Here is a 27288-nt window from a genome sequence, read left to right as displayed (position 1 = left end):
TCATTTTCATGTAGCTTGGGGCTTGAAACAAGCTCTCACTTATACAGGAGTAAATTCAGGGTAATTCCATTTACTGCATTTGATTGGATCTGGCCTCTTGCCTCTGACACTGCCTGTGGTAAAAAAACTGTACTGTAACATTTTTCCCCCTCCAAAATAAGACTGCATTTAAAGTAGAATGCTTACCAAGAGGAATGTCAAGTTTCTGCACCACTTACAGGAGATTGCTAGCCTCTCTATATGTTTTTTAAGCACAAGCAACCAAAATCATTTTTTTTTAAAACAAGAGGGGGGAAATCATGCAGACATAACTGCTACAAAATCCCTTCCCCTTACACACACAATTACTTCCTGCTCCTTACCCCCCAAAAAAGAAAGTGGAAGTCTAAACACACAAGATGCCTGTAGTTATGTCACTGCATAAACCATATTGACAAGGACAGAATGATCTGTGCTAAAGATTAGTAGTTCAGAGAAAAACTTAAGTCAGATACCTAAACATCTTTTCTGTCATAGTAAATTATTTTTACTTTTTTGTTTGCTCTGACCTGACTATTCCTAGCAGTAGCCTGCCAGGCAGTAGCAGGTGTACAGCTGCCACTGTGCCAGGTAAATATCACTGAAAAGGGGAGCCAATTTTAAGCACCTATAAAACACTTTCTATCACCTCCTTAGGAGAGTTTCATGTTTGGCATATCTTTGCATCACTACTCTTGAAAATTTTGGCTTTTCTAATTAAATATACAAATATTCCATAACAACTTACAGTTCCCTGTGATAATTATTCTTTCCACTGGAAATTATGGCAACTGGAATCCTCTGCACCACAGCACATACTGTGTACGCCAAGAAAGAAATCAAAGTGTGTCATCACTGTTGATAGAAGGATAAATATAGTTGAAGTCAGATTAATATTTCCAAGATTACTCATTTCTACTTCAAAAGAGAAGCAAAGATCATGTGCAAAATGACAGCTACCCATCTGGGACTAGAAGAGTCACCATATGGATGTATTTTTGCTAATTATAGATAATTTTTTTGAAATAGGGGATTTAAAAGTAGGGATCTGTCAGTTCAAAAATATACTTCCTCTCCTCCCTCATTCAGGCAGTGCTTTGGTGCTGGCTAATCAATTAAGCAGAGCATTGAATCACATAGATTTGCTTCACCTTTAAGAAGGCAGTTTTCTCCTACTTCATGTAATATGCAGTTACACTTGTAGCTTAATTAAAGAAAATTTGTTACAAAGATGCCTGCTTTTTTTTCAGCTCAGAGGAACCTCTATGATCTTTTAGCCCAATGGGCCACGTATCAGAGGCCATGAGACTGCTTCACATACGCTATCTCTACTTGAACTACAGCATATACTCCTGAAAGACATCCCAAGTGGATTAAAAGATGTTTCAATAACATAATTATCATCCAAGGTAAGTTTTTAAAAGAGCTATTAATTTACATAAATGTTTAAGTATGTATTCCTAACATTGTGCAAGTTGTTTCTTCTTCCACTATAAGATTATTTTTTTGTTCTAATTTGTCTGCTGAACTGATTAATTCTCTACCAAAATCGTGAATTGGTTGCATGTATTTATAGACCAATCACATTGTTCTTCAGCCTTTGCTTTGATACACTAATAGAGTGGGCTTCTTGACCTTGGGAGGTGTTTTCCATATTTTAAGTCAGAAAAAAAGAGCTCCTCTAAACCCTGCAGCTTTTGGCCTCCTTCTAGAACACTAGATGATACTCCAACAGCAATTATATCAGTGCCACATGCAGAGGCTGTGCAGTCTTTTCATGCCTGCTTAGCATTTTATAGCATTTATACATGGATTGCATTAGCCTTTTTGTCACTACAGCAGAAATTAACTTCAGCACATAAAGGCAGCTGATGTGAAGAAAACTGCATCCTTAAACAATGGGGAGAAACAGGCTTATTCTAGGAGACCACTGAGAGCATTCATAGTATGCTCATGACCCCTGATAGTTTTCTTCCTCCACTCTGTTAAGTACACTAAAGATTAGACACAAAAAGTACACTGGATACCACCCCTCTCTCCCAAATGTGTTAAAGGTGAGGAGGGGTGTGGGAAAGAGTTAAAAAAATACAGATGAGTTCTGACCAGCTGCTGTGCTTTTCACTCCTCTGTAGAGGAGTTTAAGACACATCATAGCATCTTCAGCTGTACTTTACCCGTACAAACCCAGTATGAGTTCTGGTTAATGTACAAGTCAACATACCGGAGACTTTTTTTTCATACTTTTCTTCTCCTGTCCTGGTACAGTCCTGCATTCTGTCCATCATTAAACCAAGCACCTATCACCGTTATGCACAGAATTAGTCCTTGTACCTGCTTTAGACACCTGAGTATCTACTTCCTGAAGATGGCCAACAGTCATCTTTGACATCTATACATCAGAGAGACTAAGGATGAAAAGGCAGATGGAAATGGTAATCGCACCTGATCCATTTAGTCTACTACTTAAAACACAATTACACCTTGCAGAATTCCCGATTGTCTCAGGAGCCAGTGCTTCCAGGGAAGCTGCTTTCAGGAGCTGCTGAGCAAGGGCCTATATTCCAGGTTCTGCCATTACCTTCCCTTACAGCCCGGTGTGTGTGTGTGTAAGTAGAGATAACCACAAGAAATCAATTCCTTTACTTACATGACTGTTAATACAGGTGAAAATGATCTAGCACAATGACTGTCTCTAAAGTAACATAATTCTCAAATGGAGCATTAGTTAAATAATCCCTTACCCTGAATATGAATCATATCCAATCAAGGAGCTACAGCATTTTTTCCTCCAACCAAAATGCTTCACCATTTAACTAAGAGAGTCAGCTCTCCGCTCGTTACTGAGGCTTTACTTCCAGTCATGTTGTTATGAAAAACTTCATAGTTTATGCTTTACCCATCCGTGAAACTGGAAGTTTAACCATGCATAAAAGCCTTTTGACTGTTGCAGTCACACTCCCAAATGAAGCGCGTCCACTCCCACGCAGACCACAACCTGCAAAACCATCTTACACCACTTCAGTCCCCATTACCTTCAAGTTTTCCTCATCTTATTCTGGAGTTTTCCATACTTGCTTTCAAGAAGTAAAATTACAGCACACAAATGATTTAGTCGTTCAGCTAAACCAAAGAGCCTATGCTTTCCTAGAGAAAATGCAGGAAGCTAGTCAGCCTTCTGAAGGATCACCTAAAACTCAGCTTTAAACTCAATCTAACATCCATCCTATGGACAAAAGCAGTAGTTCTCCTCAGCAAAATGAAGGTAAAACAGGGCACTAAAATTCTAGGCCTGTGTTCTGAGCTTTTTGCTTTCAAACACAAAACTAACTTGCATCTGCCCCAGTCACTCTCCTCACACCGCCTCGGCAGACATCTTAGATCACAAGCCCCTACTGCACTCACACTCCAGCCGATATCCCAAGGAAGGGCATTTCCCTCCCTTCATGCCCTGAAAAAATACCAAGCATTCCTTCCATTATAGCCCTCTATTTATCCTAGTCTCAGCTCTCTAGTAACACCCCAGCCCTTTTACATGCTTCAAAGATCACTCACAGACAAAGCAGTTCGCTCCCTCAGCGCCACACACAGCACAGCCTCTGTGGCCCAGCGGCAGACAATCCCCTCTGAAGCCCACAGTCATCAGGCACCAGGCCATAGGCAACTTCTCTCAAAAATGGCTTGTTTGTCCTGAGGCAGGCTCCAGCTTCTCCAGGCTGACCTCTTCCTGCCCCGCTGCCTCACCTCAACTGCCCACAGGTGCTGCTGCCAGCCCAGGGCCCCTCGGGGCAGCCAGCACCTGCCCGCCTGCACCTGTGCCTCATCCCCCCTCACCTGCGGCTTCTAGAATTTTCTTTTGAAGACTCAAATTAAATCGAGGCCTCCTTATTTGTACAAAAAGGTCAACCAAAACAAAAAAAAAAATGCAGGGGGGAAGGTAAATTTAGGAGTTGTGTTGTAGCATTGAGTTTTTAAATGCCTAGCTGTGAATTGGGACTGGAAACTGTAGTGAGAGGCACAGAAGGGTACAGGCCTCGCAACAAGATCCTTAACTGTTAGTACCATGATCAAAGAGCTGCCTAAAGGCAGCGGGAACAGAAGCATTCAGGATAAGCTCCTGAAAAGCTTACCTTTCATGAGAGTCAATAGTTTATGTGCAACTGAAAGGCAGCATCTGCTTCCACTTGAAGTTTGCAAGGCTGAACTTGAAAGAATTTAAAGGCTTTTGCTTTAAAAATCTGTGGTTGCCGTCTCTGCCCTGTTGTGTTCAGTACAGCACTAATCTGGAATAAGGGAGTCAAAGTCAAGTCTCTGGCTTATTTGAAGAAGAAACAGTAAAAACTCCCTTTTCTCACCTTTCTGGAGAGCAAACTATTTTCACAACACATCTAGGCCTTTCTTTACCCCTTCCATCAGAGCCATACCACTCTACAGAGGGCAACAGCAGATGTATGGGAAGGGGAGCAGAACCCTGCCCAAAGGACAGGGAGTGTGCTTTGCGCTGGGGGGGGGGTGGGACAGAAACTGCTTCAAACAGCACAAACATCTGTATCCCCCATTCTGGATCTTTAAACCAGATGACTATAGAGTGGATCAGGCTTTAAAGGAATTACCTCCAAAATTTACAAGCATTTTAGTACAATGTCAATTATTTTATTGGGGTTTTTTTGTCAACTGTTGCATATTACAAACTAACTTGTGGGATGCTAACATCCCATTTATGTATTTCCCAGAGATGCATATTTCCCAGAGGTGTCAATGTGTTATAACACGAATCAGGTTACCTCCTCACTCTGTTTTCACCAGGCTTAGTTTGCTTAGGATGCCTTCTTTTGCATTCAGCTGGAGGACCATTAGGGCTAAGGAAGAAATTTCACGTGAAGTTTCTACTAAAGAGAAAACCTCTCCTAATTCCCTATGCTGTCCTCTGCCTTAACATGAAACTTGGGGGAAGAAAGGAGGAAATCCCTTAGAATAAAAAAATGAGACTTTAGCCTGTCTGCTGATAAAAGTATTGGTATAGATGGAGTTAAGGGATTGGCACAATCAAGTTGTTTATCTGCTGAAAATATGAAGCACAATGTGAATCATTACAATTCTTAAGAAAATAAGATATATTTGAAAATGAACAACAGCATATGCTTATACTTCCTTAAAATTAGCTTCAGGCCACTTGTTTGTGTCCCATGATAATACCAAGCATGAAACAAAAGAAGAAAGTTTCTATATGGTGAATTTCATTTAGAAGTGAGTCCAGAAGTACGTGGGTACCAAATGAGCACTGCTCAGGAGAAAATGCCTCCAAGGTTTGGTTCTACCAGAATGGCCAGTAATGCAGCCACCTAAATACACTAACTAAAATGTTTGGTGTTTTGAATGTAGATCTTTCCTATGTAAGGAGCAAGTAATGTGAATTTAGGTCCTTTTGCTACAGTGCTAACTTTCCAAATATTTGCAGATGTATGTTGGAGAATAGGGTGTAATGTAAAAGTCTGTCCATCCATCAAGATGGTTTAGCATAAAGATACCTCAGAACAAATGGCATGTCATGCATAGTGGGGGGTGTTTTATGTGTGTGTTGTCAGTGTACAAAATTTTAATCATAGAGAAACCATGCGTTCTGATATACTGACCCAGATGAAAGCAATTAACAGACGTACACCCTGTTCAGCATGTTATTACACTACAGGATTAATGCTATTATGCATATCTACATCTAAGGCAAAAAATGTTTGCAAGCAACTACAAAACAAAATCATCAAATCCTGAAAAAAATGTTAGAATATGAGCCCAGATGAAAGTCAATATACTTTATGTGAAAAAACTTTATTAAAGTCATGAATTCATAGCATGTTTCTTTGCCTTAGCACAGGCTAAGAAATATCAAAGTATTTAGAAAATTTAACTTCAACAACAAATAGATTTTTCTTTCATAAAACTTTAGTTAGTAAAGGTGCTCTACATTTAGCAAAACACTCAAATGTACTGTGGGTATCTTATAAGCAGCTTCTTTCTTACACCATGCATCGTGCCATATGTCATCTGTACTAAGTACCACCTCTAACCTGTATTACAACAATGATTTTGCTAGTAGATTATTCTCATTACTTTGGGGTTTCTTAACTTCAGTATTAAACAATGTAAAGGAAAGGGAAGAGCTTTGCCTGCATAGAAAGAAGTATTTATTTCTCTGTTCACTATAAGTAAGATTTTGATAAGTTTTGTAAGATGAAAGGTTTTATCTTCTCTTTAGTAGGACATTCTTCTGCAGGCAACATTCTCAAGTTTTATGTTTATACCAAGTACAAGAAATCTTATGTGACACCATATATGTCCAATGTGATTTGCAGACCTGTAAAGTCACAAAATGAAAAATAATGCACCTGACTGGCTGAACAACAGGTATTACCTCCAGGCATTGTGATTGTTTGCACAGCAAAGAAAAAATAAAAAATCAGGGCAAGTTGGCAGCTCAGAAGCCTCCTTTGCACTCTGTGGAGACTGGGCTGGCATGGATCAAGAAGGGGTGGCCTAAGACCTGTCCCTTGTGTAGAGCCAACACAAGCAGGGCTGCTGCTGAGGTGATAAAGGTTCCAATGTGGCAGTACCTTAAAAATGTGCTAACTCCAGCTACCACAGGAAATATCACATGTCAGCAAGCATAAGGTGCTTGTAGGAGGGCTGTCAAATGAAGGCTTCTCATTAATCTCTTACAGATGAATGATGCTTTTGCTATAGTCTCACACAGCTGTTTAAGGACCCAACTCACCTCATGTTTATTATCCAGAGTACAAGAACCTGCACTGAGAGCAGAGAAGCTGCCAACTAGAGATGCACTCCCTCTCTCCTCAGTGGATTATGCCTTGATCTTCTCTAGAATAGCTAGAGGAGAAGAGGAAACTTCACGGAGGGAACAGATTTCTATGCAGTAACCTAGAATTTTATAGTTCAAATAAGTATTCAGCCCAGCTTCTAGAAAAAATATAAATGCTAGTCTCAGTAAGTAGTGATTAAGCTTTTAAGAACTACGAGAGCTTTAACTGCGTTTCATGGGATTTTTGTGTGCAAAAGTATTATGACAATTAACAGTTTCTAGCTTCAAGCCATGGCTGTGTGTGGCAACTTCTCTGATGACCAGATTCCAGTCAAACAGTCTACAGACAGTCCACTGAACAGAAGGTTGAATTCTAGTATAAGGCACTGCCAAGGCTTAGTCATGAGATCAGAACCCCTTCCTGCTCTTGTACTGATGAAAAATATATTGGGAAATATAATATGTATTAATTTATGATCTCTGCTTTCACCTGAACCTCATGACACTGTGTGCATTACTCAGGGGTGAGCACAGTAACAATGACACAGTTACAATAGGACAAATTTTGAAAAACTTACTTGTGCTGCTTAATATTGTACTAGAGAACTAAGAAATAGTGGCCCCAAGGGTGCCAGAAACTGACACCTACAGTTCTCTTTGCTGTTTCTTGTCATTGCTGCTATTTTACATAAATAGAAATGCAACTACATCAGCAAATCGATCTTATGAAATCTTTAGAAATAATGATCCTTAAATATTTAATAATATTTTAAATTTAAATAATTAATACTCTCAAAACTGTATTTTTGAAATACATACAAAGATATAACTATGAAGGTAAGAAGTATAACCAAGGTAATCAAAACAAATTCTACTGTTCAATCTGCTATACTGCTCAGCATATACACTTTGAACATAATTCTATGAGGTACTACACATTTACATCTAGGAAGCTTAGAACGTAAAACAATGCTGTTTTCTGGCTAATTTGTAGAACTGATGTGCACTCATGTAATAGAAAGTTATCATAATGCATAATCTTGTGCAGCAGCAGCTCCAGACTGTGGAATAAGTTTTAGCTTGAGCTGGCACTACTGTGCTACAAGATATTACCACACAGTAACACAGTCTGACCTAGAAAAACAGTGATGTTTGACCTAGCATTCATGTCAATGTTGTGTATTAATTATGCCACTAAGAGCTACTGGTTTTGCCCCTTTATTTACGAATAAAGTCCCAAGTGTGGACTTCTACAAGAAGCTCAGAGAAAGTTCAGCATAAATTTGCAGATTACTGGAGCTAAAGCCATAGTTCAGAAGGAGTGCTGATTTCACCATTTATTCAAAATGCACTTCCAAACCCTTAGTTTCATCGGGGTACTGAAAAGTTAAGGTTGCCATTCAAATAGCTATAGTTCACATATTTCGTAGTCTGTATGAAATTACCCACTGTTTTGACACCCAGGCAATGTTCAATGTCAGTGAGTTAAACCATAATTCCATTTTCATATAATCATTTTAACAAAGCATTATTCTTCATTAGTATGTGATGCTGCCATGATGGTCTCAGAAAGGAAACTCAAGGGCTGCTATCAAAAATGTGAAGCAGAGTGACTGTGCTTTAATCCATAGTGTTTCAAGCTTCCCATGAAAATTTAATAATTTTTGATGTTTCAAAGAAACATCTGACTTAACAAGTGCTTGTGCCATTACTCACATGTATTTAAGTGTGTGACATTGTTGTCATTTCTTCTTCCATTTCCACCCTCTGGAGAACATAACAGAGTGAACATAAAAATTCCCCAAAAATGTCTTCTAGTCCCTATAGGCTGAGGACAAAACAAAGGTAAACACACACTTCAAGGCATGAAGTCATTCAAGAAAGCTGTAGTTTAAACTTTCTTCTATCTCTTGCTACTACAGTTGTTACACCACAGAGCAAGATCAGAAGCACAGGAAATGTGAGACAGTCCCTGAGTCAGTACATATGTGTGGCTTAAAAAAGTGGGTTTGAGTTCAAAAGTAGGTAAACTCCTCAGATCTAAGTAACACACAAAACAATCTTAACATCCCAGAAACTGATCAGGCAATCAACAAGCAGGAAATAGGATTGCCCTGTACATTCTTTCAGCAGCTTTTTCTCACAGGATAGGAGAAATGAGCTTTTCTAGCAGGTGGAGAGAAAGGAGGGGCACAGTACATTCTGTTTTTAAGGAAACTTCTCCTAGAAAAGTAGTTTGACAGGTAGATGTAAGTTAACACAATTTACACATTTCTATAGCCTGAGTAAGCATAGCCTATCAGTGCAGGATAATGCAACCTATGTGACAAGGGGCTTGAAACAGAGGAAAGATGAAAAAAGATGCAAGATGAAAGAGCTACAGTATGTGATGTGCAACTTACACCATTATTCCTACCACCTCTGTCCTCCAGCTCTCATCGATCAGGAGTGAAACACAACCTGATACATACATAAGTATGAATATATTGAAACAGCCATAGGCAGCAACTAGGGGAGCGCTGAAACTGGACAAGTGTTTGAAGGATACTTCAAAGAGTATTACCCTAGAGAAGAAAATCTGATATATGTTTTATCTGATTTTTTTTTTCCTTTTATAGTGCATTTGCACTGCAAGAAAAAACTATTTCACCTTTCCTCTGTGCGCTGAGGAACAACCCAGTAAATCTGGGAGATCACCTATTAGATCTTGAGTTTTATTACCCAATATAAAAAAAGTAAACTTCAACATTTCATCCCGATTTCCAGCATAAGTCATTAGTACACACTTCTATTTTCCAAATCTCTTAGAATTACTAAATTATTCCATTGGCCTGGCTGGCTTTTTTATTTACCACTTTTAACACAAAAGTCTAGTTGGAAGCCCTCTTTTTCATATTGTACTTAAAATGTATATTCACCAGATATAAAACAACATAAGCAACATAAAATTTTCCTTGACATATTTAAATGGCAGTTATCATATGAAACTGTGTAACCTTACAGTTTCATACATTACAGGGCTTCAATAAAAATTCTGACAAAAACCCTTCCAAATGCCTATCTGTAACTTCCTTCCCAGTATATACATAAGCCTCCAGCAGGTGAATAAATGGCAGATGAAAATGCCTTTTTTGCTGGAAAATTTTTGGAGCTTTCTACTGCAATATCCAGCACGCTGAAATAGAATTTCTTCCATGGAATGAACTGAAAAAAAAAGCAGCAACTATTTTGCTGACAGGATTGCTAACACATAACTGTTCAGTTTATGCACTTACAGTGTTAACAGTACGGACTTTGTTAAAGAAGTTATGATGTAGAAAGTGATTGAACTGTTGTTCTTTGCATCACTTATTAACTTCCAGATATAGAACCTGAGAGAGCAGGAATAAGGTGGGCAAAGAAGATTCAACATCATGTGTTAGTGCATTACATCTAGCTATAGGACAGATGGCTATAAATCTTTAAACTTCTGTGGTTGATTGTGAATAGCTAAGTCAAAAGAAAAATAATGTAAACCCCACTGTAACTACATTATTTCAGCATTCTTGTGCCTGGTGTGTGAGGAAACCTGGACCCAACTGTATAAAAACTCCAGTGCCTAGTACTTTTTCCTCCAGCCTATGAGCTTATCCTCTGCCCTCCCCTCTCCTCATGGTGACTTAGGTCTCCTGTCTCTGTGGGGAGCTCTTTCTTCCTCCTCAAACACAGCCCTAGTAGCATATGTAGCTGTATAATACACTCCTTGTTTCTAAATATTTTTACAGATCTCCAGGATCTCGTGACTGCACAGCTCAAGCAGTCACAGAAACAGCTAGAGACAAAATTAGGGCCAACATCTTGTGATCATCCATGTCTCTATAGGAATCACTAAGCTAAGGCATTTGAAAATGTTAATTTGTTTTGAGGAACACATTTTTTTTTTTTGTTAGCTTGTTCTGATTTTTTTCCCCACATGCTAAAATATTTAAAGGACATTAAAACTTTTACAACAGTTGGTGTCTCATATCAAGGCAAAAATAATATACTTTCAGCTGTCTTGCTTTGTATGAGCTTTTAAAGAACCTCCATCATCTACAAACCATAACTGACAACTCACGACAGAATTACTGTGTGATTATTTTTTTCCAAAAGGTGAACAGATTTCTTTCTTTTGTTTTGTCATTCTTTTTGATCTCAGTATACTTTGTCCTCTTCACTTGGGTAGCCTCCAAAGCTCTGACTTTACATCCCCTATGTACATACTAAAAAATCCACAGTTTAAATCAATAAAATAATTCAGATTGGAAAGAATCTCTGGAAGTTATCCCATCCAGCCCCACTCACGTCAAGGTCAGCTTCAAAGTTAGATCAAATTGGTCAAGGCTTTGTTCGATTATCTCCCCAGATGGAGATTCCACAATATCTCTGGGCAGCCTGTGTTGGTGTGGGAACGCCTTCACCTTGAAAAACCTGTTTCATTATATCTAGTTGGAATTGCCCTTGCTACATCTTGTGTCCATTGGTCTTAGTCCTTTTGCTGTGTGCCTCTGGAAGGCTCTGCCCTGCCTTCTCTATAAACTCCCACTAGGAAATCGAAGTCCGTAATTAGATCCCCCCAGCCTTGGCCTCCTCTTTGTAAGCCCGAACACATGTAGTTTCCTGGTATGTCGTCCTCCAGCTCCGTGTCACCTTCAGGGTTCTCAGCCAGACTGGTTCCAGTATGCCAAGGTCTTTCTTGTACTGATGGTCAAAAAGGACGCAGTACTCCAGATGGGAGTGAAAGTTAAGTTTGCCTCAGTTTCTTATTATTCAGCTGTATTTAGAGTAAGCCAGGTATTTGACTTCTAGTTTTCTCTCAGTATCTGCAAGCCACAAGGAATTCTGGCCAATTCTGTGTCTAGATAGCATTTTAGGGAATGGCCTCAAACAAGGTGAGTTTCATATGCGTTTAGAGTAACAATAGCAGAAGTTTTGCACAACTATCTCAAAAATCAACTAATCATCTTTCCCCTTTGGGATGCATACACATCGCACGCATTCTAGGATGCATGTAAAAATAATCCTAGTCCAAATCTAACAACAGCAATATATTTAAAGCAGTGTATAATGTTTAAGAAAAACATAGCATGTTAACAAAGAAAAATAACTCTCTCCAAAGACGGGTTATGTTAACAATCTATGTTCTCCCTTTGTTTCTACCATGTGTTAAAGGGGCCCATCAGCAAGGTAGCAAATCTATTTCCATGGCAGGCATTCTATAAAACCGTGTGACACATATGAAGGTACTTGTGAGACTCAGCAAATACAAATCTGTTCAGGTCTGAGAAGACATCCCTCGTTTGTATTCAGTTTATAAACTGTTCTTTGAATACAGATTGATTTTAAAGAAATGAGAAAAAGACCAAATGAAAAGTAGTAATGATTTCAGGTCTGATCAATGGAAAGTAAAGGTTGAAAATTTCTTTACCAGTCTGTTCACATATTTGTTCTCTGAAATAGCTCTCAAAGGTAAAGGACCTAATAAATAACATTTAATCATAGATTCAGGGTTCCTATACGGAAAAGCATGAGAACTAGAAACAGAGACAGAAATGTTGGTCACAGGGGGACAAATATATCCCTGTTCTAATTCTGCTGGAACCTATAACCTTGAATTAGATCCACAGAATACAAACTTGAACAGATATTTCAGTAATAATCCAGTAGAAGATTTTATGAAAGAGTAGTTATTCAATAAACATCAAGTGCAAGTCATAACAACAAGGTTCAAACTGCCTCAAAGGATCTTCTCTGAAATAAATAAAACTAAGTTAAGTCCCTGTTCAGCAGTATACTGCCATATCTAGCTTTGGGAAATGAAAATCTAACCTCTCCCATTAGCCTATTAAGCAGCTTCTCACACTTGCAAATTCTCAGGAGCCTTTGTTACATGGAATCATCTGTACCTTTAGAAGCTAACATGCAAAACTCTTACACAGACATAGCTCGGATCGGTTAATCTGGTGTTTTGTAATGCCTTCAGCTTCAAGCACTAATTGTTCAATGTTCTGTTCTCCAGAATATATTCATAAACAATTGTCATGAGCCTGAAAGTCCTTGCTAATTACCTCAATGATATCCATTCCTGCTCTCCTATCATCTAGTTCTGTGAGTCACCTCTATTACTCCTACATGGCCAGTCTTTGCTGAAGGCTGCCATCCTCTTGATCTAATCCGACCCCTCCCCTCTCTTTCCCCAAGAGACTGAGTCCAAATCACCATAATCTTCATTCCAGAAAATAATAAGTCTGACGGAGGGAAAAAGAGCAGTTCCCTGCAACAGAATTGTAGGCTGCCAAAGTCCTCCTGACAGGACGGATATATCCTGTTCCACAAGACACAGCCCACATCAGGCAAGGTGACCCAATTACTCCAGGGTGTATTTTACCCAGTTGCTGGGGCTTTTGTAGGTGCAATCACAGCATCAGCCGTTTATATAATCAAAACACAACCCTTCAACCCAAATAATGTGTTATCTTATGGAACACTAACAGGAGAGTATCATCTGTCCTAAGGGTGAAACAAAGCAAGCGTAATATTAATTCTACATGTGCTGGCTGATTGTACACCTGAGCTGCACCATGATTCTTGATCCAGGTGAATCTATAACACTGAGAAAAGGCATTAATGATCACCTGATAAAGCCATAGCTTAACTTCTAAGAAGATGCATTGATAATTTTGTGATGCCCTTGCAATAGGCAAGTATGACTCTGTGTAACTATAGCAAGCTCTTATGGCACATTGCCTTCTAGAAGAGTACTGCTGATGTCTAGGCTGTTGTATTTAAAACCAAGATTGACTGCAGGCTATTTATAAGCACTTCTGCTTGTGCACACTAAAACTGAAAGTGTTTTAAACTAAGAAAATGCACTGACTTCATGTCATTTGTTTCTCCTTCAACAGAAAATTGACCACCTCCCCTAAAATTCTCAACAGCTAAGCAGAGGGGAAAGAAAAGCAAAAACAGTGACATGAAAATTTAGCTAAAAGAAAATCATATTTTTTTCCATATGATTTTTCTATACTGGAGAGGTTTTAAGAGCAAATTTGCTGATTAACAGATTCCTTATATTACACCTGGATTTCTTGTGTGGTCCTCATAAATATGCAAGTGGAGAAAGTGAAACTCAAGAATACATAAAACCTTTTAATATATTAGATAGTTGAAAATGGTGTGGCAATACTTCCTTTTCATCCTGACTGGAAGCCTTATTTATTGCTGATGCACTGAAGTGACAGTTGTCTTAAAAATCCCTACTTCATGGAAAGAAATAAAAGTACAAAACTCATTTTTCACACAGTGAACAATAGTCATGTGCAAATGACTTGATTGTTGGCAAATGCGTAAGATTTTCAGACCAGAACATTAGAGAGATCTTTGAGAAAAGAATATATATAGGAAGAGTGATATTTTAAAAGTTTTTCTGACAGCTGGAGCTTTCTTGAGTCAAGATTCAACTTTCTTGAGTTGGTGTTGTGATATTTAATCTCTCTGGTTGTTCTGTAGCTTTTCTACTTTCTTGGCCCTTACTTTGCTGGAAACCTAGATGGCTTGAGGCAAGCTACAAATTATACTGTATCTAACAGTTTAATAATATAATCTGCTTCTGTTATTGTGCCTGTGAAAAAAATCTTGGACGTTTCTTAGAGGTTGTCATAAAACTCTAGTACACAGATAATACAAATACTCTAATATCAATAAAATTATCTTAAATTCCTGTTAAAGTATCAGCACATGAACAAATTCATCTCCAGTTTGTTTTCTAGTGTAAAAGGCTAAGGGGCATGATTTAGAGGTAGGGAGAAGGAGAGAGGCTAATAGAAACAACAGAATGTTTGGAAATTGGAGTTGGAGCAGTAATTACAGATCAGCTTTTCACTAAACTACTTTCACCTTTTCCTGCACTTTTTGATTGTCATACTTTATTTTTTATAGAGACAAAATAGGTTTGTGAATTAGACCATCAGTCTGACAGTGGTTGTTAAAGGATAGTACTGCAATCCAAGATTGGTTACTATATTGTTAATATCACTAATATAACTTTTAAGTCCTTACTGGTTTTGGAACATTATTTTTATCATTTGCAGTTCTCTAAAATGAAAACAGGAGGTGTTCTACTGACAGCCTGTCAATAGAGGCTGAGAAATTAAAATAATGTGAAGTTCCCATCTTAAATATGCTCCTAAACTATTGGATGAGGTCTTAATCCCAGTGTTACCAGGCAACATGTTTACAAAATCAAATGTAATTTTTATTCTCTGTGAATGGTTTGAATGTTCTGATCTCCAGTTTTTTGTCTCTTCCATTATTTGATCCCTGTAATTACAGTCTGTATTCGTGCTCAATACAGTTTAACAAAGTTTATTTCTGTCAGAGTTCCCTTTAGGACAAAGTTAAATCTATGATGAAAATTAAAGTTTTTGAATAAACATCCACCTGGAAAGACCGTGGGTGATGAATTAATCCAAAGGATTTGCTAGTAAGGCATTTTATGATGTTGGAATGAGATTTCTCTTAAAGTTTTTATCTTCACTGATCCCCTTCAGTACCAAGACCAATAGCTTAAAAAGAATCCCAGCCACATTGGGAGTTTTTTAAAGGTAGAGCCCCTAGTTCCAAGAAGGGTAAAGCTCACCCATACTAGTTGATGTACACATACTGTATAAGGAAGAGCCTCTGCCCTTTTATACAAGGTTTGCTTTTTTTTTTTTTTTTTAAATACCTATTACAGCTGTGGGACGAGGGCAAAAGGAGGGTACGCAAGTTTTCCCCAACCATATAGGGTCTGGTGAAAAACCTAGACACTGAATGTAGAAGATGCCTTTGATTTCACAGCTAGGTGAACACTTCAGTCTGAATTTTATTTTTTTACTGAAAAGACCACGTATAGGTCAGCCAGTGACTTGGCTGACCCAAACTTCTTTCTATTTGTTTCAAAATATTTCATAATTGCAATTAAGAGTTATTCTTTTGCCCATATTCTCCACCCTACAAATAAACTGAAGAATAATTGTGTATCAGGTTTTTCTCAGCTCCAGTCATTAGTCACAAGATTGGTCTTGATGTCTTGGTGTCAATAAACACTCACATTTCTGATTTTACTTATGCCAGGTATACTAGCAGGCCTGAATTGGCTTATTTTTAAGACAAATTTTCCCACTAAATGTGACTTTAAAGCAAAGTCAATCAACCTTATATGTATGTAATGGTTCACAGCTTTTGTAGGTCTGTTTGAAAATGTATCAGACTGAAATACTCCATGTAGTATTCACTCTTTGCTCACATTGTTCCTTTGAAACACGTCACGCAAATGAGAATATTTAATATTGATGCTGGCCCATTAAGAAATCTGTTTTATGTTTACACTGGCTGTGGTATATTGAGGCCATAGAAAAAAATTACAAAAGACACCCATTTTCCTGTATTTGAGTCTGCAGACAACAGTATCTATTTTCTAAGGATCAGACAACACACCATCAGATACCTGAGCTTTGCTTTTCCCAAACCTCTAGTCAATGTATGAAAAAGTAATGCTTAGTTAACAATTAAGGCTTAAGTGACTATTCAAAGGAAGATTGAATGACTTGCAAATGCAATATAAGTGGTAACCAGGTTGGGAGGTTATCCAAAGTAACTGATTTGTGCATCTGCCTCTGTCCATAGAAACTTCATATCAGTCTTATGCCTGAATTTCCTTTATACTGCTGAATCCACCTCAGTGTAATTACCCTGAATTTTACCAGATGTGGTAGAGGTATAGTAGATACAAGTTGTCACATCACTTTGTTTCCTTCTATTTTAGTCATGGATAGATATTTTAAACATTTATGACAAAATACAGGACATCTATTTACCACAGAAGGGCATGAACCTCTGCCGCTTTGAGAACTGAATTCTGAAATTCAAAGAAAATGAAGTGAAATTTCAGTCAGTTGTACTAAATCCAAACTTTTTTTTTAATTTTCACAAAAACAACTGACAATATTTCCTCTTTTTTCTGTTGTTACCATTAAATGTCACCACACAACCTATCTGCTTAAAAAACAAAGAACAAACAAAAAGCCTCTCAGTTCTTTTAAAAAAATCCAACAAGCTATTTTGAAAACAGAAATCACAGAAAAAAATTACCGAAGTCTCATCTGTTTTATGCTTAACTGAAAATTAAAAATGTTGTTGCAATTATGACTTTATATTTTAACTCTGAAACAAAAATTACTAGGCTTTAAAAAAATAAAATGGCAGAGTTGTTAGAGTCTGTGAATTGCCTGCTGTGCCCAGGCAGTAATGTTTTCTAATGTGTATGTCTATATCAGTATAATGACAGCACCATGCTTCAGATCAACTGGATACTAATTACAGATTTACCTGATAGACTGGAATGGCTCCCAAGGAGCTGTTGCACTCTATTTAGCAAGTAAGTGATTCTCCTAAAAGCTGCATAAGGACTTGTAATGCTAAATAATCTCATCTGGATACCATTTTGTAATATATTTTTTAAAAAAAGGTTTTGATGAGCTTCAGCTAATACCCTGCAAGGATGTGGTAAGCCACTGCAGATGCTTGGAGTTCCAGACATTGGGGTTTTGCCTTGAACCCACAAAGTCCATTTGCATAGAAGAGACAGTAGAACCCTTGAAGCAGCTCCTCAAATGTCAGATCTAACATGGTCTTTAACACTTTGTGAAGTCTCCTTTAACTAACTTTGTGAAAAGCAAGTATTCTCCATTTCATGCACAGTGAGAACTAGGATACATCCATTGAAATTATGAAGCAGAATATTCAACAAAAAAAAGTGAATTAATTCTTCAAGCAATACACAATTAAACTGTGGATCTCATGACTGCAAGAAATTGTGGAAGCAAGAGGAGTAAGTAGGTTTAAAAAAGATGAGCAAAAAGTATGACCACAGGGAATACAGCTAGCAGGCCTTTAACGCACACTGGATACAACCTTACAGTTTAGAGCGATCTAAAGCTCTCATTTTTTGAAAGTAAGAGGATGGATTGATAGAATAATTTCTTTAAAGATCCTGAACACTTTCTACTGATTTTTCACATCATTGAAGCAGTTCAGACTGGTATAGAGCCCATAGTGTGTATGCTAACTCCCACTGTACAGCACAAACAATCCCACTGCATCACTGTGGGAAGGTGTTACTCAACATGAGCAGAGTATCAGGTTGTGAGCTGTAATCATTGTTTACAAAAACTTGGAAAGCCTTAGAGAAAGACTAAAAAAGACAATTTTTAATGAACACTCTCTGAAGAGGTGATTAATTTGTTCATGACCTGTTACTAAAAATGTAATCAGTGAAGTGTAAAAAAGGTTTTATACTGGATATAATTGCCTGCCTATAATGTAATAGTAATAATGAAAACACCTACAGTAAAGGCTTGTTAACTCAGTGTGGGATATATGATCCTTTTTTCAGTTTAAAGCAGAGAAGTTATTCTGAACCAGCATCAAGAAGAATTAGGCACTTGCTTACGCTCGTTACATCTTTTTGTTTCAAAAGCACAGTAGCATAATCAATTGTTCCCATCTCATTTGGAAAATCAACACTTACAGATTCTATTATGAATCATTATTCTCCTTGTCTATCACTTAAAACAAATAGTTTTTGCCGTTCTTTGATTGTTCTTGTCTTTCAGGTTTTCACTTCTGGATAATAAAATGCACATCACTAACTATGCTAAGTAATTTGGTGATTTCTGAGATACGTACCCTGGGCAAAGAAATGAAAATTACACTGAAACAAATTAAAATGCAATACAAAATACACTACAGTTTATAAACGCTGTATTCAGATTACATTGTGGAATAATTCTTGTCATTTACCTAGGCTGTTTAATATCTTGCTCTATAGGAAAACCTGACATTTCTTTTTAAATAATTTACATTGCATCCAACATGGTAGCAAAATCTATTGTACTCTTCTGGATACTGGCAGGAAAAAAAGAATAGCTGAAGAATTCTAAAACTGTGCCAGAGTTTTCAAAAATTCTCTTACTTTTTATACTGTGGGGTTTTTTCCTGACACATTACTCAGGAAGAAGAAATTCCATGAACAGTTAATGGTCTATAACTTATCATTACGGATCAGGTTCTGACTTCAGAATGCTGAGCAGTACCTTACCCCTTCATGTTGAGATTTATTCAACAGAACTAATCTGAAAATGAGGTAGCATTCAGCATCAGTAATTATAAGCCTGCTTGCTTCTTTTCCGCAGATCCTTCTGAGGTTTGTTGCAGTGATTTTGGGCTTTTGTTTTATAATAAACACACGACAGCAAAGTGAATCCAGACAGGAAATCATAGATGAGACATTCTTGGAAAAACAAGTAAAAGCTAGAAATAGCCATTGCTGCTAGGAAGAATTCCCTGACCCCAGGGAATAGCAAATAAGTCTAAAAGATCAAGTGGGAGTTAAGTGTTATGACATTATAATCAATTACCCTGTGGCAAGAATGACAGTTCTGCATAGGAACTTGCTTAGAAGTATCTACTTTTTATTTACTTTTGTTTGGTTATTTATTTTTTATAGGGCATAGGTCTGTATTTTGCTAAGCTTTAATGCTTCAGATCTTCCTAATTTCCTTACAAATGATTACATGAAAAATAGTTCAAGAAACGATTAATAGGAAGCTCCGGTTTCTTATTATTGTTGACTTTATCTAATTACTGCATGTTACTCAGATATACACACATGCACATAAAAGCCTTACACCTTCCCTTACAAAAAATAAAATGGCAGTAACTCCTGCAATCAGATTGAATGTAATAGGATTATCTGTTCAATCTATTCACTGAGTGTCTCCACACATGCTTCTTCAAATCAATAGTTATCCTTAATAAAGAACTGTAAAACGTGTAGCTATTTAGAACAAGAAAAAACCTTAAAACATTATGTGCTTTTGAAGTTTATTTTCAGTAAATCAAGCCTTCCCTTTTCTGAGAAAAGAAAGGAAGAACACATATTTTAATGCTACAAAAGCTTAAAAAAATGGGATTTTCTAAGGAATCCAAGGAGATCAGGCACCTACTCTGTTAAGCTCCTTTGAAAATTGTAGCATTTATCTTCAGAAGTGCTTACAGCCAGCTGGAGAGAGCCGGGCTGAAAGGATCCCATCAGGATTTCACAACCCTGAAGTCATGTAAATTGTAGCACCCTCTTGATTTGCTGGAGCTTTTAAGTAATGCAGACAACATTTCTGCTGCAGAAATCACAAGTGTACCCCAGCATGCCCTACAAGGCTGAGGGTGCGGAAAGCACATTGTGAGCTTAGAAAAAGAGGAGGGGAACATAAGGGAGCAAGATTCACCAGGGGAGGCAGGTTTTCTGTGAGATGCTTGGGAAATGGCCATCCTTGAGCTGAAGAGGCAAGGCAGTACCGCGGAGCAGGGGACCCGTGGCTGGTCTCCTCTGCCAGGAGTCCCTGCGCAGGGGAATGAAGTAACGCTGCAAGTCAAAAAAGGGTTGCGTGCTGGCTTCTGTCAAGCTGAGAAGATTCACTACGATGCTTAACCATATACTTTGGTGACCTGAAGCCAGATACCACCAAGGACAAACATGCCTTAACCCATTCCAGCCTGGGCATCCCTGCTGGGAAGGGCACTCAGAGCCTCTGGGAACAGGAGTGGCAGCTGCTGAAAGCTGACGGGACTGGGGGGAACTGCAATGGGGCTGAAGAAGCTGGAGAAATGACAGCCCTTAATCTGCACCTTTCAGTGTTAATGTTGTGTTAATACAAAATAGAGCTGAGGTTGGGACTTCCACGGTTGTTTTGTACTGCTGGGGAGAAACTGTCCCGAGGATCAGCTGATTCACATCCATTGAAAGATGGGAAACAGAAATGAAGAAGGCAGCCCAGACAGCTGCGAGGGAAAACAAGCCAGATGAAAACCATAAACCATGGTTTGCAAGGGACTCTTCTGTCTAAGTCTTATTCCCAGGGATAAACTGATTGTAGTTCTTCCTCAAAAGCATGCCTACCACACCAGAATTCAGAAGCAAATGTTCTATATTTTTCCTTAGAAATTTGAACCAAATATATTAAACAGAACTTCTTGCTTAGACACAATATCATCATTAGTGAACAGACACAGAGTCAGGCTTCCAAAAACTGTAAGAAGCACAGTAAATGCTACTAATATAGTTTTGTTAAGCAAATGGAGACATATGAATCCTCTGACTAATTCAAATTGGTTCTTGTGATGACAATGCTATATGTTTGTTAAGATTTATGAATATTGATTGAATTTGGGTTTCTAGCTCAGAAGCCAACAACTGTTCCTCTCAAAGACTGGGTATCTTTGTTCTGCGTCTGTATGGGTGGAAAGATGAATTTTCCAATACATGATTTGCATTTTAGCATCAAAGAAAACAGCTAAATGGCATATAATACAGCACAGGCAATATACACTTCCAAAACTGCAGAAGTGCATCGAGCACATGTCTCAAATGGCAAGAAAAGTAATTGATTTTATATTAAAGGTTTGACCTTCCTGCAAAACATGCTGCATTCAATCCCCAAAGCAGCAAGTTAAATAAACAAATATATACCATCACATGCTAAAAACAGTTAAGTCAAGCACAGAGAGCTCCTTTCATGCACCATTTTTGATTGTCCTACTTTGCTACTTTGCTCTGTCAGGAACAGCAGTGACAGCTTAGGCATTAAAGCTTTTTGACATTTCAACAAACCAAACAGAGCCTAGTTGCACATTTTGGAATTTATTTTATACCACATCTAAAATATAAACAAAATAGGGACTTTTTGGCATTCTCAAACAACAGCAGCAACTGAGGACTGTTTCCAGAGATGTTTTCCTCATATAAGGATTCTCGCTAGCTGAGTAGAAAAAGCATACTTGATAGCCAGCTCCAGGAGCCAGGCTGGCCAACACAATTATTGCACATTCTGTCAGCGTATTTCCTCCCTTCAGCTTTACTTCTCCAATCTTTTTCAATATTGTTAAAATGAGCAATCATTTGTGATTCACACTCCCAAATAAGGCAGAAACCAACAATTCCCAATGGCTATAAATTATTAATGCAATTGTGCCAATCACACAGAGCTTAGTGCTTTTAAAAATGGAATGAGATTATCTGCACAGTTATTTTCAATCAGATTCATCTCTTATTAGGGGGCATTATGCATATGGCTTGCTTTCAGAAAGCTATCTTCTTTAAAAAAGATTATTGCACAGTCATTTCTTGTGAAATACTATGCAAGCTCTACTTAGATACCAAATCGATTTTTTGTTTCAGGGAATAATTATATGTAATGGGTATTTTCTTTTGTAGACAGACCGATTCTTTCCAGTGTAAAAGCCTGTTCTGTTCCCAGGTGTTATTCCCATTCAAACCATCCCTGCTTTGAACTGGACCTGATATACACTGGTCTAGCAAATTTACAGGCAGACCTGGTGGCTGCGATATAGCACTTTTTTTCTGCAATAGCTTTAAGAGGCTGTAATAGAAAAGTTTGTAAGAGTTACTGTATAACGTGGCCATTAAAAATATAACTGGGGTATATGGCTGTCTCAAAAACTAAAAGCTAGAAAATCTTCCTTTCCAATACACAAAAACTTAAAAATTACAGTCAAGGGTAGTGGAGATTCAAAGGATTTAAGTATAAAGGTCTATTTTGCGGAATCCAGAAAACGTTCAAGGGAGTGATTTTCTTTGTATATTCTCTCTGACAAATGCTGCTCAAATATTTGTCAGATTTTGGAATCTGTCCTGCCAGGGCCTGCACAGGAGGGTGTATGGAAGAGACAACATGAACCAGAGACCGAGGACAATTTTGTATTTACTGTTGCATCTTGTAAGAGGCTTGTAAAATTGTCTTTGTACTCCCAACTCCATATGACATACTCTAATTATCTCAACATCACGCTGTGGTACCTAGGACCCATCAGTACACTGAATGCAAAGAAACTGCACCCAAATTCAGCGATGCCTCAAGTTACAGGAGTAGAAAAGTTTATTTTCCTATTCCCTTGAGTGTGCCTGGCTAGCAAGGTGGAATCTGACCTGCATTATATTCAGATAGTTTGAGTGCTGAAATACTGAAATCACTAGGCTGAAGACACTGATTCAGAGCATATAAGCGTTTTCCTCATAATGGAACTTATAATATATTCTGAGTCAACAAAAATGTCAGCAGAAGACTCCAGCACATGCTTAACATGTTTTTGCCTTACTTAATCTAGGCCGAAAAGCAGATCTCACTTTATAAGACCCTTGCTTTTTGCTCTAAGCATTACATTATTTTATATCTTGCATTGATGGAAAAAGTGATCTTTAAAGCACTGAGCTGTCAAAATACTGCATCAGGATTTTGCTATATTATTTTACATATTTCAGCTCTGTATTTCAAGTACTGGCAATCATCATATTGAACACATCTTCTACAATATGGAGAACTGTCTGATTCTTGCGGTCATATGCCATGGTGCCATTTAACAACATGTATTCCCATCTGTGAGTTTGCTTTCTGGCATTTGGCTTGTACTTTATTTTTCCCATCTAAAAGTCTGGCAATAGTTTTGCACTATTATTCTGATAAGAGTGTAGGTCAAACTCATTCCACTGTGAATGTGCATTTGTACTTGCAGAGAGTGATTGATTGGTATCAGGCAGAAGTGACTTCTCCTGTTACATTTCTGGCATGTTATTCTGTGGTTAATCAGTTCTACTAAGTGTCAGTCAAACCTACCAGATGTGACTCTAATGGATAGCTGCTACTTGCCTGACGTCTGTTTTGTCACTGATGTGGCTAGAGTGCTCCTAAAAGTTAAAAAAAAAAAAAAAAAAAAGAAAAAAAAATGAGAGTACGTAGCTTAGCAAGTACAAGGAAGCTGTACTTAGAAAGTAGCTGTGTTTGTACATCCCTGCTTTTAAATATTCAATCATCTGATTTTTTTTCAGTATGAATTAATCACAGGGCTATCTGCCTTTGTGTAATCAGGAAAGATTCACGCAAAACAGTACTTGGGATTTTATGGTATGCCCTGTGGGGGGTAAAACAGTGTTATTATTAATTTACTTATTTAAATGCTTAGCAGTTCTGGAACACGTGCATTATGAATAATCTTCACCAAAAACACCACAGAAATTTGTACCATCACTATGCCTTTTAGGCTGAAGCAAAGTCCCATTGAAACACTGTCAGGAAGACAGAATGGAAGACTGTTCTCTCCCAAAAGGAACTTAAAATTCAGTCACAGTGAAGGAATGAAATTCTTTTCATTTAATTAAAAACTATAAATCCATCCAGTTTTAGATCCAGTATGAATCAAAGACTGCAACTTGAAATATCCCAAGATTCCTTTTCCATTCTGGGTTATATCTGAGAGCGGCCCTGAAATTACCAAACATTTGACAACCAGCAGACTGGAACTTACAGCTTGTATTTATGACAAATGTGGTTCGATTAATCAAATTGCAGACATTTAAGTATAGGGTTATTTATTCAGATGTAATCTTTAGCAATTGCACATCCAGTTCCACTGGATCTACACTTTATTTATGCATATGAACAGATCTGATACCAATTTTTAACAAAAGTTCAATTATTTCATTGTTGTTTAAGACTGTATTATATTGATGTTTTACATACCAAATAAACAAGCTTTTATTGTGTATTTGCCAAGCCTTTCAGTAGCAGTTAAATCTGCTGCCTGCACAGTTCACTTATTCTTTTCATTTGTTAGCTTCAGTAGTATTATTTGTTTGGCTTCAGAAAGCCTGCCTGCCATTTGAAAATAAAAGTGAAATGTGTAATGCTTGCAGCCAAACTCTGCTCATCCTATTCAGGTTTACTAGAATCAACAAGATCACCTAAGTATGTGTAGCGCTTGTCCTGCTTGTTATGGAGTACAGCTGAGCCGTGGAATGAAACAACTTACATGTCCTGAGGTCTCTCAGAGAGCAAACCTTGAAACTAGTTCCACATTTTAAAGTTTTAAAGTCTTAAAAACATACTTTGGAATAAATAAATCTCAAAGTTCAGGGTGAACTTGGTAGGTGAGCTTCTTTCAGGAATTGCTACAAATGGCCATTTTTGTTTTCTGGCTTTTTTCTTCTATTTTAAGACCTGATTTTTTATATTGTAGAATTGATTCATGCTAGTTTCTGAAACAGAAATCGAATCCAAAATTGAATTCCCTTGGAAATTCCAGGGTATGTTCTTGTCCTAATTCAAATCTATAGCTGCTGGTAGCTGACAAAATTTATCTTCAAATCTATTCCCAACTTGAAAATTAAAGGGATGCACATGATGTCTAATGGAGAACATCAGGAAGGCAGTTTCCTAAGTGGCAACTTGGAAGATTTTTTCTTCTGTTTTTAAGCAAACTGGAACTTGAATCAAGCATAAATTATAAACCTTGCAATGAGAACGGAGATGGTCATTGTGCTTCATTTTGATCAAGCAGCAAATGTGACCCTTTCTCTTCTGTAGGTATACATGCAATGCAAAGCAAAAATAGATCTTAATTCACTGACCTAAACACCTATGTGCCTTTGTTGTTTTTAATTTTCAGTGAAAATGACGTAATATCTTAAACACACCCCCAAGTAGTATTTTGGTGGGTTTATATTTTATTAATAGGTCAAGAATAGATGAAGATTGTAGTCATAGTCCTAGAACTATTGTTCTATTGAAGTACGTTTCATAAACTAGAAGTGAAGCTGGGGTTTTGGCACTTTTTTGATTGGTACAAGTGTTTTGCTTTTCACATTGCTGAGATATCATTTAAAAATAATATGCTAAAGAAGAATTCTGAGGAAGAAAGTCTACGCTTACTTTCATCATATCTTCCTTCAGCTAAATTAGTGATACTGAGAAATGCAGAGAAGTTATTAATTATTCTAAGGATTCAGAATTCAGCAGATACTATTTTTATAGCTTCTTACACACTTAATATGTGTAAATGTATGCGTGTGTCTGTATATATGCACACAACACTCCACATTTTTTTACATGTGACTTCCTTGCACCATAAACAGACAAGTCATAATGAGCTGTAGCTTTAATAATTCCTTGTAAGCAAATTTAGCACAGAAATTTGGCAAGGAGGATACTGCATATAGATAACGTTGATAATGCCAAGAAAAAGGATCTAGATGTGATTTTAGAAAAGAAAGCAGTTTGGCAGTAAGGATATTTATAGTACTGGAAGCATAGAAGAAACATGAAGCTAAACTGAGAAAGTCAAAGGGACCAATTAAGGAGAGGTAAGGGAAATACTGTGGTTATAACCGAGTCTCTCACAAAGGCAATGATCACTTCTATAATGTGCATAGCAATGCTCTCTTACGTGTGCTAGAAAAATGGAGCAGTGAACAGGAGAATTTTACACTGCATAAACCCCTATAAAGGGGCTAAACAAAACATCAAAGAGCTGACTTCATCCTGTTATGAATTTAGGGAAACCATGCTTCCACTCTCCTTATCAGTTTACCCATCCCTGCCTATGCTGCTGAGTTCTACAGAACTTAACCGGTACCTGTAAAGTACTGCAAAGGTAATATTAAATCAGGTAAGCAACTCCAAACTATTACTGTTTTTAATATGGAGACCTGCACCTTGCAAAGAAAGTTTTATTGCACATGTAGGAATGGGTTAGGCCCCTAAAAAACAGCAGTAAAGAAAAAACAGTCAAACCCCATAGTTTTATTTGGGGTCTCTCTTAATTTCAAATCTGCAAGGAAAAAAGTAAGTGAGGAGATGAAGCCTTAAAAAAAGAGTAGCAGGTGTTTTTTACCATACAGAATACTTCTTGAGTGCAATTAAAGTACAGAGCAGGAGGAATAGCAAGCTCTAGAAATAAAATATAAAGGGTTGCAAGTGTTCATCTATCAAATCTATCCTCTTCATATTAGTGTAAGGAAACCTTTTTTATGTTCTTGGATGTGGTCATTACCAGTAAACGAGTTGGCACAAGCGACAGAAGCTTGCTGAGGGGAACTGCACAGGGTCAGTCCCACTCCCCTGGGTACCGCTGGCACTGCCTGAGAGCCAGGGACCCGATCCTTCACTGGAGCATCCCAATTACATGGATCTGCTCTGATCTTCAGCAGGCTCTGATCCTATAGGGAATGGGACCATTACAACAGAATATCTAGTATACATATAAGAGGATATCAACAACATCTATCTACAGGAGAACAAGAAAGATGCTCAGTAATATTGTCTCAGTCAGTGACAAGTATATGCACAGGCTCCCAGACAAATATGCTGTAAGACAGCTACATCCCATGGTGCAGAATCACTGTGCTGGTTTAAGACTCAGTCCTTAATGGCTTTCTGACAAACCTTTGGTTGTAGCTTCAGCAGCAAGCAAACATGCCCTTTCAAATTGCTGCTTTAACATCTTCATTGCATATTACTGGTAGTATGCTGTTCATACAGATGTTTTTCCTATGT

General features: G+C 37.7%; 1 long non-coding RNA gene across 2 annotated transcripts in view; it reads right to left on the bottom strand.

Annotated features, from left to right (window-relative positions):
• Positions 1–771: 771 nt before the first annotated feature.
• Positions 772–27288, bottom strand: part of LOC130149189 (uncharacterized) — a 192423-nt gene continuing 165906 nt past the window's right edge. For both annotated transcript variants that reach the window (XR_008821826.1, XR_008821824.1), the window contains one exon: positions 772–873. This is a non-coding gene — a long non-coding RNA (uncharacterized LOC130149189). The remainder of the gene's footprint in view (positions 874–27288) is intronic.

The sequence above is a fragment of the Falco biarmicus genome, chromosome 4 (genome assembly GCF_023638135.1).
Source record: "Falco biarmicus isolate bFalBia1 chromosome 4, bFalBia1.pri, whole genome shotgun sequence".
Lineage (NCBI taxonomy): Eukaryota > Metazoa > Chordata > Aves > Falconiformes > Falconidae > Falco > Falco biarmicus.
This window is presented reverse-complemented; position numbering and strand designations above follow the sequence as displayed.